This window comes from Stomoxys calcitrans, chromosome 1 (genome assembly GCF_963082655.1).
Source record: "Stomoxys calcitrans chromosome 1, idStoCalc2.1, whole genome shotgun sequence".
NCBI lineage: Eukaryota > Metazoa > Arthropoda > Insecta > Diptera > Muscidae > Stomoxys > Stomoxys calcitrans.
In genome coordinates, this window is record NC_081552.1 from 9,800,265 (window position 1) to 9,819,001 (window position 18,737).

Sequence of the window (18,737 nt, forward strand, 5' to 3'; positions counted from 1 at the left end):
AAACTATGATTAATGAGCAGCTTTTGAATGGCAATGAAACTTTTTTGGCAATGTTTGTTTTATTATTGGGTATGGATGGATGGATGAATGGATGTGTGGAATGGCCATTTCGCTTCTCATAATGCTATTTTCGCAGCGGGCAGGCGGAAGCAGCAGCATTCAGCAACGAATCTCTTTTCGCAACAACATCAGAATCGGAGCGAAAAATGCCACTGTGTTCCTACGGTTCTGTGATTTTCTCACAATTTTCGCACTTGTCCGATGGCATTGTGATGCCTTCTGCTGGTGTTGGAAGTATTGCAAAAATATTTCTTTAACAAAATTCAGTTGCAAACGAACACTTAAACCGTTAACAACACTTCACATTGGCTACGACGAAAATTTTTTCGCACGCGTGTGAAAATCCCATTTGGAATTTATTAGGGCGATTTTACTGTTATGCGAATCCAAAACAAACCCATATCAAATCGAGAATCTTAGCGGCGGGCCTTATAAAATAAATAAAATCCCCCCACCTTCTTTTTCCTCACCCTTAAAGCCATAGCTTTGCAAAATTTTGCCATTTAAATCAAAGTGTGCAGTTTGGGTTATTCTCTCGCCTAAATAGTGAAATACGCAAAATAAATATTTAAAGCGATTTCTGGCGGAGAACGGTTCGGTCTCCTTTGGGCATGGTGTGTGGGGCATGGCGATGATGCTGTTTTTATGGCATACAAACACAATTTCCCATTGCTATGCTTAATGAAATGAAAAAGTAAAGAAAAATAATCAAAAGTTCTTTGTCGTGTGAAAATAAAATGTTCCCTATCGACTGGGGGAAAATCGTGGTAATCAAAGAAAATTTCAAAAAAAAAAGATTTGATGAGGCCAAGCCTTGATTGATTTGCAATTGTTAATCACTCCACAAAGTGAGTGAGAATAGTTATAATCTGGCCAACATCATCATAAACAGGAAAAAAACCCAAAACGAAAATATAAACTTTTGTTACAGCGACCATTTCTTATCCTTTTGTCTTGGGGAAGTTCACAATTGCTACTGAGGAAAAAGTGTATGTTTTAGGTATGGATAAAAATTAATCTAGCCTGAAAATATGCTACATTTTATACTGTGACCATTTTACAAATTGTGCCGTTTACAGAATTATTACATAGGCCAGAAATAGACTAAACTCATAAAACAGCAAATTTCCAACACTGCATTGCTTCATCAATAAAGATTTTTTTAATTTTCATTCCGATCTTAGTTTTGGCTATGACCTAAATTCTAGAGTTGTATATATGTATGTCTTTCCCATTATGTATGCTAGCCGGCAAAGGGATATTCACTTTTAATTAGTTTAAGCCTTGGGCAAGCAAATTCATGCTTTATATGGCTTTGAGGGGAGATTTTGAAAATTGTCCATTGAATTGAATTTAAAATATGAGTTGAAATTGAGTACAAAGAGTTCACAAGTCCAAAATGTGTATGGGAAAGTAGGCATTAATTTTTAATAGACTGAAGGCCTAAAAATTGGAAACATAATTCATACCATTGAAAAAAAAGAGCTTAATTAACTTTATGTTATGATAAAGATATGAAGCAAGCAACCATTTTCGATTTTGACATGACATGATAAAAGATTTTCAAAGCGGACATGAAGACCATCAGAATAATGTGGGGTCCAAGGAAATAACTTTCGATGTAGATTACGAATTTTAAATCCAATTTGAGCTCAAGTATCTGGAGGCCTCCAAAAGCCAAAAAATCCACCCGGACTTGTAGACTACGATTATGCAAGAAAATGTCAAACTTTTCAACGAAATTGTCAGATTGTACCTGGCAACACTTGGTGTTGCCTAGGCCAGAAACTCACTTAATTATATAGTTAAATAATAACTAAGAGAACGTAACTGACAAACAAATTTTGAGTCAAGTGTCCGCGAAGTCGCCTTACTCACAAAGGAAAATATATTCCAGCCAGGATACGAATTTTTGGGGCCAATAGACACTGCGCGTACCCAGCCCATTTTTGAATTTCTAAAAACAGGTTTCTTTGAAAAGCCGCCAATTATCTTATTAAAAGAAATCAGTTTTAGCTAACATTCTTACAAAGCCTGGAAATATGCAGCACTTTTTAAAAGTCTAAAAGCCTGAAAATATTTTTGGATATTTTTTTTTTTGAAAGACGTATTGAATTGCCATAAGCAAATATTTAGTCAAACTAACATTTTTACAAGGCCTCAAAATATGCAAAATTTTTTTTATTTACCAAGTAAAATCTCGCTTAGTTCGGCTGGGCCAAATTTTACGTACCCCCCACCATAGATCGCATTTGTCAAGTTCTTTGCGCTCATCTCTTTATAGGCAAATAAAGGATAATGGATAAGAATTGCTATGATATTGAAGCCATATTTGGCTTGGATGTTGGGGACCAAAGTAGCTGCCATTGTGCAAAAATCGGAAGAAAAATGCACCATGAAGAAGTGAAATCGGAAGAACGGCTTATATTGGAAAAATATTGTGTTGTAGACCGATGCAGACCGCATTTGACACGTTTGTTAGCTATCATAGAAAAAATCGTTGTGTAAAATTTCAGCCAATACGGATAAGAATTACGCCTCTAGAGGCTCAAGAATTTAGATTAGATCGGTTTATAAAGGAGCTATATCAGACTATATACCGATGCAGACCATACATGGCACTCATATTAGAGGTCATAGAAGAGGTCACTGTGCAAAGTTTCAGCCAAATCGGATAAGTATTACGCCCTCTTGAGGCTAATGAAGTAATATAGGAGACCGGTTTATATTGGAGCTATATCGTGTTTTAGATCGATTCAGACCGTATTTATCACGTTTTTTTAGCGAACATGCGAAAAGTCTTGATTGTTTTACTTTCGAGATGAGCTCAATGATCGGAGATTTTGTTTTGCAAATGGAAAAGAAAAGCCTGAGGAAAAGTCGTTCTGCAATGTTTCAGCCAAATCAGATAAGACTTACGCCCTCTAGAGGCTCATGAAGTAATATCGGGAGATCGGTTTATATTGGAGCTAAAATAGACTACGTACCGATTCCGACCATACTTGGCACTAATGTTAGAGGTCATAGAAAAAGTTACTATGGGAGTTCTATCACATTATGGACATATTCCTACGATACTTGGCACGCATGTTCTAGATCATAGAAAAAGTCGCTGTTCAAAATTTCAGCCAAGTCAGATAAGAATTACGATCTGTAAACGGCAAAGGCTTAAGATGTATAGTCGCGAAATCGGTATATGTCGGGGCTATATACAAATATATATATCCATCCATATCCATATTATGGTTTACCATTTTCCTTGATAAATACTAAAACAGAATATAAAAAAAAAACTAGACGTCCTTTTTAAGTAAAAACAAATACTAGACGTGCTTTTTAAGTAATGGCTGTCCATTTTTAGAAAATAGGAAATGCATTACAAATTTTTTAAATTGGAAATAATGTCCTTAAGAAATGCGCCCTCTAGAGGCTATAGAGGTAAAATCGAGTCATTGTGTATATTGTCGTCCAAATCGAATAAGAATTGCGCCCTCTGCAGGGTTAATAAGTAAAATCGGGAAATTGTTTCAAATGGGAGCTTTAACAGATTATTTACCGATTCGAACTCCATTTGGTATATATATTGGAGGTAGAAAAAGAAATCATTATGCAAAATTTGAGCCAAATCTTAAAAGAATTAAATACTAAAAATACTAAAAAGTTAAAAACTTAACTGAATATTTAACATTCATGTCAACTTCCAGCTAAATCCCAAAAATATGCAACAAAACCATTTAACTTTCAAAAGGACATAATTGTTCAATATCAGAAAGAACTTCCACTATACAACAATCGTTATAAAAAATTTATGAAATGCAGTTAAACCAAAGGCCATGGAGGTAATAACATGTTTATAGCTTGCTACTGTGTGCAGCTAGTAATGCTATAAAACATCAAAAGGGCATATTGAAAACAGGTTTCATATTTACACCCGTTTGCAATTACAGTTCATTAAATGTATGCTTATTTGAATGGAAACAAGTAAAGGCGTGCTAAGTTCGGCCGGGCCGAATTTTATATATCCTCCACCATGGATCGCATTTGTCAAGTTCTTTTCCCGGGTAATGAATAAGAATTGCTTTGCTTTTGGAGCTATATCAGGTTATGGTTTGGGTATTGGAGACCATAGTAGAAGTCTTTGCCCAAGATCGGTTTATGTGGCAGTTATATCAGGTTATTAACCGATTTAAACCATACTTAGCACCTTCTCCAATAAGAAGTATTTGTGTTAAATTTGTAGCGCCTAGCTTTATTCCTTTAAAGTTAGCGTGCTTTTGACAGACGACGGACAGATGGACCAACACGACTAAATCGGTATATTGGGTTGCCCAAAAAGTAATTGCGGATTTTTTAAAAGAAAGTAAATGCATTTTTAATAAAACTTTGAATGAACTTTAATCAAATATACTTTTTTTACACTTTTTTTCTAAAGCAAGCTAAAAGTAACAGCTGATAACTGAGAGAAGAAAGAATGCAATTACAGAGTCACAAGCTGTGAAAAATTTGTCAACGCCGACTATATGAAAAATCCGCAATTACTTTTTGGGCAACGCAATAAAATGCCAAGACAATCAAGAATATATATTTTGTTGGGTCTTAGATCTATATTACGATGTGTTACAAACGAAATATCGAAATAAGTACACCCCATCCTGTGATGGAGGTTATAAAACTGCGTTAAAAAAAATAAACGAAGGCAAAATTATTTTTACAAAAAGAGAGAATTTATCCGTTTATTTAAATAGCATGTTTAATGTTTTCGAATTTACGAGGTTTGCGCAATAAAAAAACGTTATTTTCAAATTTCATGAGCTACGTATGTTAGATTTTCTCTTTTTTTCTGTTGTTTTGGTACACATGTCTGTTATATATGTTGGTAATATCTTCGTTCATTACTTCGATAAGTTACATACGGAAGGACGATATAAGTATTACTTTGAAGGGGCCAAGACAGTTATTGATGAGTAAATAAATACATTTATTTTTTGATCAGACCTCGCATAATTACTACATGTTTTTTCTTGTTTAACACAAACTGGAACTCAGAGTCGAATTTCATTACATTTAAAACTAATGAATATTTTTCATTGACAGTTGGAAATAAGGATTGACTATATTTTTATTGCTTTTGTTAAGACTTTTTGTATAACTTGTGCGTTTGCTGCAAGCCGGCAATAGTTTAAAGACAATATTAAAAAAAGTGTTGCATACTTTTAAGGGCAAAAATAGTTTTACATGAAATTGAATTTTTGAATGATATTTTTTGAATCTTTTTGCAAAACAATTTTTGTATCGCAAAAGAAATGCGCTACTTAATTTTAAAATGTTTTCAAATAAAAAATGCAGAAGCAAACATTGCTCTCTATAAAAACAACAAATAAAAAGGCGTTAAGTTCGGCCGGGCCGAACTTTGGATATCCACTACCGTCAAAATCCGGTGAAAAATGCATACCTTATGCCCCATAGTAGCTATATCGAAATATGTTCCGATTTGGATCAAATACTAATAAGCACAAGTCATTGTTCAATGGTGTTCAACAAAATACTGGTCTTTTTAGTAGCTATATCTAAAAATAAACCGATCTGAACCATATATGACACGGATGTCGAAAAGCCCAACATAAGTCACTGTGTCAAATTTCAGTGAAATCGGATTATAAATGCGCCTTTTATGGGGCCAAGATTTTAAATCCAGACATCGGTCTATATGGCAACCACATCCAAATCTGGACCGATCTGAGCCAAATTGAAAAAGAATGTCGAAGGGCCTAACGCAACTCACTGTCCCAAATTTCAGCAAAATTGTATAATAATTGTGGCATTTATGGGCCCAAGGCCCTGACATTTGGCAGCTATATCCAAATCTGGACCGATCTGGGCCAAATTGGAGAAGGATGTCGAAGGGCCTAACAAAACTCACTGTCCCAAATTTCACCAATATCGGATAAAAAATGTGGCTTCTATGGGCCGAAGACCCTGAATCGGCGAATCGGTCTATATGGGGGCTACGTCAAGATATAGTCCGATATAGCCCAACTTCGAATTAAGCCTGCGTGTGGACAAAAAAAAAAGAATATGTGCAAAGTTTCAGACCAATATCACTATTTTTAAAGACTGCAGCGTAATTTCAACCGACAGACGGGCGGACAGACATGTCTAGATCATCTTAGATTTTTACGCTCTTCAAGAGCGTCGGAAATGGATATTTCGATGTGTTGCAAACGGAGTGACAAAATGAATATACCCCCATCCTTCGGTGGTGGGTATAAAAATGTATAGAAATATATAGCGCCCCAAGTATACATTTTATGGAATTCCTTTAAAAAACACAAAAACCATTTTGTCGCATTTGTGTTATATAAACATATATATATATATTTTTTTGTTTCTTTTATTATAATCCTCCCTTTTTACATTGTCGCTTAACAATAGGCTATGGAACTGTCAATTATTTATAGCCTGCAAGTATGTGTGATGCTAGTAATGCTGTAAAAACATACAAGGGCCATATTGAAAACACGTTTCACATTAACTTTGTTTGAAATTACAGTTCATTAAATTTATGATTGCGTGAGGGAAAAAACAAATTAATACAAAAATTGGGAGGAATATTTTTTTTTTTTTGAAAAAAAAGTTAATGAACGTACATTTTATATGTGCCATGTTTGTTACTTTTTACAGTAAAAAGGCAGGTGTGGCCAATCCTAATACATGTCAGAGCGGAAGAGGGATTTATAATAGCATAGATAATATTTATTAGCGGTTTATTATTTTCATTTGTTGTTTGCAAAAAAAGAAAAAACCCAAGGCGTTTATAAGCCTTGGGGGTTTTTTAACATAAAAAAAAAATTAAACTACAATAGTTGAAAGAATATATTTAAAATGCAATGATAACATTTAAATTATAAAAATTAATATTGCAAAAAAACAGAATGCAATAACATACATAGTAATATCAGTAAAAATAGTGGATCTCCAGCGAAAAAAACAATGAATTATGAAATTAAATGGCATTTAACAAGGATTTGACTCATACAACAAAACTCGAGTGACTAAATAATTAATTTGTCATTTATTCCATTCTATTTATTTGGGAACTACATGGTCAACTAATTTCTTTCCAAAATTTTCCTGAGAAAATGCAAAATTCTGTGGATAAACTGGAAGATGGTTCCATTTACGTGCCACCCTTACCAAAAAGGAAGGCTCATATGTCATTGTAGTGATGTGGGAAAGTATAAATTGAGGATTTCTGTTAGTTCTAATGAATACAAACTTGTCTATTAGGAGTAGTATATCAATCAAGAACTCAAATGGAAACCCCGATAAAAGAGACACATGAAGAGAAACATGATCACACCGACGCAATTCATACATGAATGCAATGTTCGACGTAGCTGCGAAAAACTTGTTGCGGAGGTACCCGATATAACTTCCAAACCGAAATAAATATGAGGCATAAGAAGACCAAGTGCTATTCTTCTCCTTACGCGGCGGGGGGAAATGTGCATGCGAAGTGTAAAGTCTACGAAGCATAAAATGATCCTGGAACTAATAGAACTGAGTTGCGCTGAAAAATCAAGTTTATTGTCAATAATTCAATTTTATCTACTTCACAATAAATGTAAAGATCTACATGATGCCCACCGCGTAAACCAAAACACACAGCCTAACAAATCATTATAATCAAACCTAAATGTTGTTCCAACCATTGCAGCATTAATACATGTAAGCAAAGAATTATGCAGGTACCGCTAAAAAGAAGAATAGGAAGGGTGTGCATCGTACCTCATCAATATGGGCTACAATGCCATTGACATACAAAACATGTAATAGAGGCCCCAAAAATGAGCCTTGGGGAACACCCCGTCCAAGGGATCGAATTAAAAAATCTTCACCATTTAACAAAACATATTGACTACGGCCAGAAACATAAGAGATAATAAGTTTACATGCAGTGGCAGAAAAATTATTACTAATTTTCTGCAACAACTCGATTTGATTAACTCCATCAAATGCTTTACACAAGTCCCTTGTCTATAGCGTTCCTTATGTTGTCGGTTAAATGAAGAAGGTCAGTTGTAGTGCTAAATCCCCGACGAAAGACTAATCATATTGTTATCATTTATATAATTAAAAATAAGCATATTAGTGATACTTTCAAAAACTTTAGGTAATGCAGGCAATATACTCATAGGACAGAAATTACTAATATCAACAGAATTATAAAATTTCGAAACAGGTACTACTCTCGTATGTTTCCACTCTGATGGGAACACTAATGTAGTTATTGGGTTGCCCAAGAAGTAATTGCGGATTTTTCATATAGTCGGCGTTGACAAATTTTTTCACAGCTTGTGACTCTGTAATTGCATTCTTTCTTCTGTCAGTTATCAGCTGCTACTTTTAGCTTGCTTTAGAAAAAAGTGTAAAAAAAGTATATTTTATTAAAGTTCATTCTAAGTTTTATTAAAAATGCATTTACTTTCTTTTAAAAAATCCGCAATTACTTTTTGGGCAACCCTATATAATAAAATTAAAAAAGAATAAAATGAAATGTGTTAAAATTTAATTGGTATACCATCGAAACCAAATGAATTAGAAGTTATCCGTTGTACAGCAACATATATGTCACATTCATAAATACAGTCAAAAGAAAAGCCATTAGTTCTCAAGATGTTAACGCCAGCTCTACTGTAAAAACTTCTCTACATAGGGGTGTCTTAAGTTCGGCTCGCCTACAAAAGGAGGCCCCTTATCATTGAGCGTAAACTTGAATCGGATTGCACTCATTGATATGTAACATATTTACCCCTGTTCCTTAGCGGAATGTTAATGGGCAAAATTTGCAAATTTGCTCTACTGTCTCCAACATCAGCTCTTCAACTAACAAAGTGGTTATTTGAACTAACTTCTGGCAGCTATATCCTAGTATGGTCCGATCTGGACGATGTTCAACAAAATGTTGAAGAGGGTACCGGAACTCGCCATGCCAAATTTCATCGAAATAAGTTTAAGAATGATCTTTTATAGGCTCATTACACTATATCGGGAGATCGGTATATATGGCAGCCATATTCAAATATGGTCCAATCTGTACCACATTTGACAGAATTGGTAGGGGTTTACCAGAACACACTGTGCCAAATTTCTTCGAATTCGGGTAATAAATGTATCTTTATCGGGAGATCGAGTGGTCGGTCTATAGGACAACTATATGAAAATATAGTCCGATCTGAACCGCACTTTACAGAAATGGATAGGGGTCTACCAGAACTCGCTGCGACAAATTTAATCGAAATCGGATGAAAAATTACCAATTTATTGCCTCAAGACTTTAAAACTGGAGATCGGTCTATATACCGGCTATATATAACTAAAATCCGATTTTATGAGATCAGAGGGTCAGGTTTATATACAAAGAATACGAAATCATCAAATATTTTTTGGAAAATTTTTTTACATCCAAGATATCCGCAAAATTATTAATACCCAAAGAAGGTATTTATTGGGTATTTATCCAAGCATTGGGTATTTACCCGGTAGAAACCCACCTCTATCCTTTAGAGATCTCGATAACATGACTACCTTTGAGTTCAACCATGGATCCTTAACATCTACAATAGGCCGTCGAATAAGAGGAATAAAAGAATGAAGTCTGTTCAGAAAATCATTAATAATGCCAAGTTGAATGTCCACATTCGATGTGGCATAAAGCGACTCTGAGTCGATGCCAAGTAGTCTATAAAACCATTTAAATCTATGTCTCTATAACTTCGAAATTTGGCAAATCTGTTAAAATAGTCAACATTAAATTCATAAGCCCCAAATAAAAAAGCATGATGAGAAACTGATGCGCATTGGCCCTGTGAGGACAATCAGTGTTTGATCAGGTCCTTAAGGTGGAATAAAGTCAATGGAAAAAGTCAATGACTAACAATTTTATTAACATATAGGAAATGCTTTAGTTAATGTCTTGAAGTTTATAAATTTGAAAAAATGTCCATCAATAGTTAAAAAATTTTAAAAGTTTTTTAAAAGGATTAGAGTGGAGGTTTTAGATGTGACAATATGTTCAGAAAATCTAATCGATGAGGTTCAGGATTGGTGTGCTCCATGGAATACTCTTTCTCTGACCATCGCTACATTAGGTTTAGAAACTTACGGCCAGCTTCCGGAATAAGTTGAAAACCACTGGCCAAAATTCGGAAGACTACTCAGAAGAAGACTTGAACAAGATAATTTAAATTATACAAACATAGAAGACATTGACGACAATGTACCAGGATTACGACTGCACTAGTAGAGTCCTTTGAAATTAGTTGTCCTCTTCGAGAAAGAAAATCAGTCCAAAAAAAAAACCCTGGATGACCGGGCAGATTCGCAACATTGGGAAAGAGGTCCCCAGACTTTATACTGGAGCACGTCGTAAAAAAGAGGAAGTATATAGGGATGTTTATCACAGACGGCTCAAGGCATACAATTTGATTACAACAATCATAGAAAAAAGCAAACACAGTCTGCTTAATATTAGTAGTAAATTTTGCCGCTGTTTTAGCAGTAGTTCTGCTATTATTGCAGTAGTACTGCAATTTCAGAGTAGCAGGCTTAATGCTGAAAAGTCTGTTGTTTGCCGAAAATGCTTAATTATGAATTCCAACAAAATTTCTAAAAAAATCTAAAAAATGCCTAAAGTAATCAAAACAAGTAACAGGCAACCATAAATAGTAGCAGATTTGTGTACTCTAGTAGACTTGTGTACTCATAATAGCAAATTTTGTTAATTGAAAAAGCAGTAAGAAATGTTTGCTAATACAGCAGCCCTATGTTTGCTGAAACAGCAGTAATGTCTGCTTTCCCATTTTCAGCAGACAAAAACTGCTGTTTTACCAAACATTTTTGCTGTTTTGAATAACAAATTTGCTTGAGTGCAGAGATGCCGCTAAGATAAAAAAGTTTCTCTCCAAAACTCACGTCCAAACTGAGACAACGGTGAACATGTTGAGAATTTTGATAAAAACTCATTTTTCACATGAACCGATGGTATTCACGGAGACACCTGAATCTAGGAATAATAAGATTGATCGAAGTCTTATCGTCACAGAATTTATGATGTTGGAAACTTTGAGGAGCTTCAAACCATTTAAGTTATCCTGACCTGATGGAGAAAGTGGCACAAGGCTCGCCACAGGGGGCAATTTATCGCCACTCCTATGGGTGACCACCATAAATGACCTATTTCTGACGCCGACTGAGGAGGGATTTGAACCCGTTTGCTATGCAGAGGATGTTATAAAATTTCTAACGGGTAGGAATCCGAACCAGCTATGCAGAAGGGCCGTAATGGTCTTGCAGATGCCACACGTAGACCTGATGGAAAAAGTGGCACAAGGCTCGCCACAGGGGGCAGTTTATCGCCACTCCTATGGGTGACCACCATAAATGACCTATTTCTGACGCTGACTGAGGAGGGATTTGAACCCGTTTGATATGCAGAGGATGTTATAAAATTTCTAACGGGAATCCGAACCAGCTATGCAGATGGGCCGTAATGGTCTTGCAGATGCCACACGACTGAGCTAGACCTAGGGATGGCATTGTTAACCAAGAGAAAACGGAAATCTGCCGTTCATGAGGAAGACGAAGGTGGGCCAATTTGACGCACCACGTTTTCTCTATAAAACGATAACGATGTCTGACAAGGTCAATACTTGTGATCTTAGACAGGAAACTGAATGGGAAGTGTCACATTCAGGAGCATACTGAAAAGGCTCACAGAAGTTGGGCAATATGTGGACGTGCCGTAAGTTCGAAACGGGGCCTGAATCCAAGGACAGTCCACTGGCTCTACAGGAGCTTGATAAGACCAATACTAACATACGCCTCAGTAGTTTGGTGGACTGCTATGGAGAAAAAGTGCAACATAAGGATAATACATAATTCAGAGAACATGTTGTCTTCGTATATGCGGATCGATGAGGACCACGCCCACTAGGGCACTGGAGACTTTTCTGCGGCCATGTGTCTTTTCACTGCGGCTATGTGTCTTAAGGCAAATGGAAGAATGGATTGAGGATAGGAGCAGCTCATACCATCGTGATTTAGGCTTGAAGGCCGGAGAACCGCCGTCTTGTCGATTCTCTTACGTACTATCAATTTTACCGGAATTCCATTAAAACCTGGTGCATTTTTTGGTTCCATAGCCATTAACATATCATTAATAACAAGAACAAAAACAAATACTAATCATCGTCAATCGCCTTACGAGTAGACAGAAAAAAATAATTCAAAGATAAGACCAACTTCCACATTTGTATATGATTCATTAAATTCTCAACGAATATAAACATTGAATTGAATACATTATTTGTGGAAGCAGGTTTGTAGAGACTTGACAAGCAAAATAATTGAAATATTGTGGATTTTCAAAAAAATTTTCTGTCAAGTTAGTTGTTGAAATAGGTGTATTACTATGTGGCACACAAGATTCCCATGCCATTATGTAAATGCACATCCAGATTCGAATCCACCGGCTAGTCAAAAAAATGTTTGTTTGTTATTTTTTCTATTATTTTATTTTAGAAAATTCGGCTAAAAAATATATATTTCGTAATTAAAATTTTTTTTAAAAGTGGTTTTTATACTTTTTTTAAATTGACTTTACATCACTTATTACTGTGCAATAATGCCTACAGAGTTATTTCATCGTGAAGAAAATTATGTCGGTAGCAGAGAACTGCATAAGACCCAATATTGGACACTCAATAGCCACTTTGGCCATTGCAATTGTCTGTTACGAATGCCAGCCTAAAACAAAGTTAACTAGAAACACACACTTATTTAAATACGATAGAGTGACAGATGCCCGAACGTTTTAGTAATGGTTCAGGGGATGGGTTTTCCAATTGGCCGATGGACATCGTGTGTATAGACCGCTCTCCCGATACACAGTATTGAGCCCATAAAAGGAGCATTTTTCATCCGATTTGGATGAAATTTTAAACAGTGTTTTGATAGACCTCTACACTTGTTTGTTGAATATCGTCCAGATCGAAACATATTTGGATATAGCTGCCATGTAGACCAATCTCCCAATATAGAGTATTGTTTGGAATATTGTGTAGTGTATCTGGTTCACATTCCCTATATGGCCTAATCTGAACGATATTCAACCAAAAGGTTTAGAGGTGTGCCAAAATTCACATTTTTAAATTTCATCAAAAATCGGATGAAAAATGGTTCTTTTATGATCTATATGGCAGCCAGGGACGTAGCCAGGGGGGAGGTAAATATACCGGTCGACTCAGAATCACTTTCTGATTCGATTTAGCTATGTCCGTCTGTCTGTCCATGTTAATTAGTGTACAGAGAACAGGTCGCAGTTTTCATTCGATAGTCTTAAAATTTGGTATAGTCATGTTTTTTGACCTAGAGACAAAGCCTATCAAAATTGGAAAAAATTGGTTCAGATTTGTATATAGCTCCTATACATATGTTCGTCCGATTTGCAGTAATAATGCAATAAAATGGTCATTTGATCACCGATTCTCACGAATTTTAGCAGGAAGTTTTTTTTTATGACTCTCCACATTACTGGTGAATATCATGGAAATCGGTTAAGATTTGGATATGACTCTCTATATATATATCTCCCGAAATCCATAATTAACACTACAGTATTTAAGGCAATTGATACAAAGTGACGAAAATTCTAGTGGAAATTTATTAGTTCTGTTGGCTTTGAGTGTAGATTTGAGAACAGTGAAATTTTACAATGAAAAGATTTTGCGAAGAATGATTTCCAAATTCGTTATATACGGAAATCTTTAATAAAGTAAAATTGCATATGTATAAAAAGTTGGGTATTAAGTTCGTGTTTCACAGTAAAATACCCATGTTTTTCAAGATTAATTTTTTTAAAAACTACAAAAATATCACTGATAACATAAAACTTTAATTGAACGTTTATCATTAATAATGGGAATGCCCTAATGAATGAACCCAGAAAGTCAATTCACAAAAATATTAATTTTCACAGTGAAACACGAACTTAATACCCACCTTAAGTAAGGAGATTTGCCGCCATTCATTTGACATCAATTAGTGGGCAAAGAAAAAAAAAATTAAAAACTGCAATAATGTAGACATTTTTTCGTGTTTTCGATTTTTAGTTCTACCACCTTTTATCTCCAATAAATTAGGAAAACTTTATGACTTACAAAGACGTGAGGGAAATTATAAGCATATTTCGACAATAGTTGGATGCAATTTATACCGGACATATTTTCCATCAAAAACGGATAATTGATTTTAATTAAGTTCGACGAAGAAATTAGCGACATCATTTAAGCAGAATGTAGATCGTTCTTCGTAAATTTTGGTGAACATTTATTTTTTGAAATATGAAACAATTATAGTTGCTTAATGTTTCAGTCTGTTTGCGTACAATTTAATGGAAATAAAAGTAATTTTAAACCAATAGACCGAAACAAAGAATATCTTGTTGAAATCACAAAATTAGTTTGAGAGCAAAAAGTAGCGCAAATGAAAACATTTAATCAAAATACTGAAGCTGATTCGCTGAAACTTTTACTTTAAAATTAAGACAACCACACTTTGAAGGCTTTGAAAGATCAAGATCGGCCTATAAATAGTATGTTGGCAATCAGTACAAAACTCAGTTCGGTCTTTATGAACAAATGTCACCGCCGATAGTATAATTGCTGAAACCAATAGCGGCCAAAATTAAAAAAAAAATTATTGTCTTTGCCACATTCAGAGAAACAGAAAAATTTGGCAATTTTCGATTTTGAAAAAATGTGGGGTGGAACGACCCCCCCCCCAAAATTAAAATTCTGAATATTCCAAATATGGCTCGATCTGGACAAAATTTAACAAACAGGTGTAGAGGTCTATCAAAACCCATCAGATTAAAAATGCTCTTTTTATAGGCTCAATGCTCTATATCGGGAGATCGGACTATATGGCAGCTATATCAAAATATGGTCTGATCTGGACGATATTCAACAAGAAAGTTGAGAGCGGTACCGGAATTCGCTGTGCCCAATTTCAACGAAAAAGGATGAAAAATGCTCCTTTTATAGGCTCATTACACCATATCGCTAGATCGGTATAGATGGCAGCTATATCCAAATATATTCCGATCTGTACCACATTTAACAGAAATGGGTAGGGGTCTACCAAAATACACTGTGCCAAATTTTATCGAATTCGGGTTAGGTGCAAAAGAGGGTGCAGATATTAATCCGCCCCATGCCACTATGGACATTAATCGGCTTGTTGTGCGCTCTTAAAACTATATAAAGCAACCTCTAAAAAGAAAATTTTAAGTTATAAATTCCGTGCTACTTACTAAATCCTTAATTGTTTTCAATACCACTCCCCTAAGTTGGTTTATGTCTGCTATTGTGTCTCCACCTAAGTACCGTTATCTGTTAGACGCGAAAGCCGGGGAAAGGAAATGACGTCTCATCATCTTCCTCTCATGCCCTACACATGCTATTACTTGCCGCACCGAATTTACATAATTGAGCTCGTAGTCCTATGTGTCCCGTTATGATACCAATACCTATACTGACTTCTTCTTACTTCCTTTCAGTAATAGTCTCGTCTTTTCAAGATCTGGATCCCCCCGTAAGATTTTCGCCGTCCTACCGACCGTTTCGCTGTTCCACAATGTTGCATGCGCATTCGTCGCCCACACCCTTAACTCGGACTGCGTCGACCCAAAAGGCTTCGGGTTAACCAAGTTTATTGACGGCAGTCCTCTGGCCTTCACCGCCAAATCGTCTGCCCTTTCATTTCCCCTTACTCCGTTATGGCCCGGCACCGAAACGATGCGGATTTTGCCATCCTCAGAGAAGGCATTAATCTCCATTTTACACTGCAAGACTGTTCGTGACCTTACCGTCCTGGTTGTTATTTCCCTTATGGCAATTTTACTGTCGGTAAAGATGTTCAGACTCGACGTCCTCGCGGAGATTTGGGCGTTCCGTGATCGCTCAAATCTCCGCCTGCAGGGCCGTATTATGGTCAGGCAGTCTAAAACAGATCTCAGTCCCTGGGTTGTCAATGTAAACCCCCAGGCCCACTTTGTCCTCTAGCTTTGATCCATCCTTGTAACATATATGGAAGATATGGCAATACTAGGGTTCCGCCAATCTAAGACTGTGCCGATGGTAGCACAGTCTGGACTTCAAAGTTCATCTCAGATATCAGTTATGAAACCTCTTCCCTCCTTTCCAGGTTTCCTATCGTCGCCTCGATTATACCGCGATCGTATGAGCTGCTCCCATCCTCAATCCATTCTCCCATAGCCGCAGTGGCTGCCTCACACTTAATTTGTATGTCAATAGGTCGGATATCTATAATAGTCTCCAGTGTCCTAGTGGGCGTGGTCCTTAACGCTCCGCCTATGCCAAGACAACATGCAACATAAGGACCATACGTCCTTATGTTGCACTTTTGCTCCATAGCAGTCCACCAAACTAATGAGGCGTAAGTAAGTATTGGTCTAATCACGCTCCTATAGAGCCAGTAGACTATCCTCGGATCCAGGTCCCATTTCGAGCTTACGGCCCGTCCACATAATGCCCAACATCTGTGAGCATTGCTCCTGAATGTGACACTTCTCTTCTGTATAGTTCGTTTGGATACTTAACCCTTAGAAGCATTATAACATCGTCTGCGTAACAGACGGGTTCTAATCCCTCCTCAGTCAGTATCCGTAATAGGACATGTATGGTGGTCTCCTATAGGAGTGGCGATAAAATACCCCCCTGTGGCGTGCCCTGTGCCACTTTCTCCCTTATATTTTTGCCAAGAGACACACAATTTATCCACCTGTTCCTTAGCATATGGTTTAACCAGTCTCTAAGGACCGGCTCCACCCGGTACTGGTCTAAGGATTGGATCAGAGTGTCGGTCCACATATCGTGCAGGGCATTCTCCACCGACCTTCCCTTGACATGGACATGCTGATTGTATTTAAGCAGTTAGCAGGATGTCCTATTCTTTATCATGGTGTCCACAATGCGTTCCATGGTTTGAGTAGAAAGGACGTAAGGCTTATGGGTCTGTAGGCCTTTGGTGTCGCATAACTTGCCTTGCCGGGCTTGGGTGTAAACACCACCCTTGCCTCCTGCTGGGCTTTCGGAGTTTATGCAAGTCCTAGGCACGCTGTGGAAATATTGGCCAGATGAGGCGCCCGCCAGACAGTCTGTCTGTAGTAACGCCGGAAATATTCAATCAGGTCTGGGTGACTTAAATGGTTTGAAGCTCCTCAAAGATTCCTTCACCATAAATTCTGTAATTATAAACCTTCGATCACCGTCATTATTCTAAGATTTCGGTGTCTCCGTGAGCCCAATCGTATCCTGTGGAAAATGGGTTTTTATCAAAAGCCTCAACATGTCCTCCGTTATTTTGGCTCTCACATCCATGTCGTCTACTAAAGTTTCAGTTTGGACATGGGTTTTTGAGAGAAACTTTTTTATCTTGGCGGCGTCATTAACGCTATCGACCTGTTCGCAGAAAAGCTTCCAGGAGGCACGCTTTGCTGCTCTGGTAATCCTATTGTATTCCTTGAGCCGTGTGTAATACACATCCCAATAAACTTCGCTTTTTTGCGACATGCTCTGTTAAAAAGTCTGCGGACCTCTTTCCCAATATTGTGAATCTCCCCGGTCATCTAGGGTTTTTCTTGCTTGGACTGATTTCCTTACCCGAAGAGGACAACTATCCCCACCAGTGCAGTCGTAATCCTGTTGACATTTTCGTCATTGTCTTCTATGCTTGGACAATCTTAATTATCTTGCTTAAATCTTTTTCTGAGTAGCCTTCCGAATTTTGTCCAGTTGGTTTTCGATTTATTCCGGAAGCTTGTCGGATTCGGCGCTGGCCGTGCTTTTGTAAACCTAATGAAGCGATGGTCAGTGAAAGAGTGTTCCATGGACACCCTCCAATCCTGAACCTCATCGATTAGATTTTCTGAACACATCGTCACATCTAATACCTCCTGCCTAATCCTATTAACAAAGGTAGCGGTGTTACCAATATTAAGTGTTATTAAGTTGTTAGTATTCAAGAACTCTGCCAGTGTTTGGCCGCTTATTAGTGTTGGTACTACCCCACGAAATGTGGTGAGAGTTAGCATGGCACCCTATTAGTACTACGTTTCCTGTATGTTTTGCTTGCCACACCAGCCGTTGCAGCTCCGACGTGGGTGGCAGTGTCGGAGAGTCGAAAGTCAGATAAAGTGATGCCAGGCATGCTCCACCGTCTCCCTGTCTCACCACTGTTGCATCCGACGTTGACAACTCTGGGGAAAATATATAATTCAAATTTTTATGACAAATAAAGCAGGTCCTCGGTCGAATACCAGTGTTGGCATAGAATAATTGGTAGTTGATATGGTTCAGTCCAAAAACTTTGTTCCGGGTCGTCTATGGCTCCTGAATTAAGGCAATATGAATCTTGCCCTTGCTGATTTTCTCCATCAGAGCGTGTGTAGCAGTCTCGCTCCGGGTTTATCTGGATGACGTCAATCATTGGTCCTCCAGTAAATGGGCATCTTGGGAGTAGGTGATGATCTCATCGTCTGCTCCCCGTTCTTCAGCCTGCATTGACTTTGCTGTCACTGTACTGTCTGATGTCAT

The 18,737-nt window shown here is 37.1% G+C and overlaps 1 protein-coding gene across 1 annotated transcript in view; it reads left to right on the forward strand.

Moving 5' to 3' along the window:
• Nucleotides 1–345: 345 nt before the first annotated feature.
• Nucleotides 346–18,737, forward strand: part of LOC106090474 (hemicentin-1) — a 1,337,150-nt gene continuing 1,318,758 nt past the window's right edge. The window contains exon 1 of the mRNA XM_059367960.1: nt 346–1,060. The gene's annotated coding sequence lies outside the window, so the exon portion shown is untranslated. The remainder of the gene's footprint in view (nt 1,061–18,737) is intronic.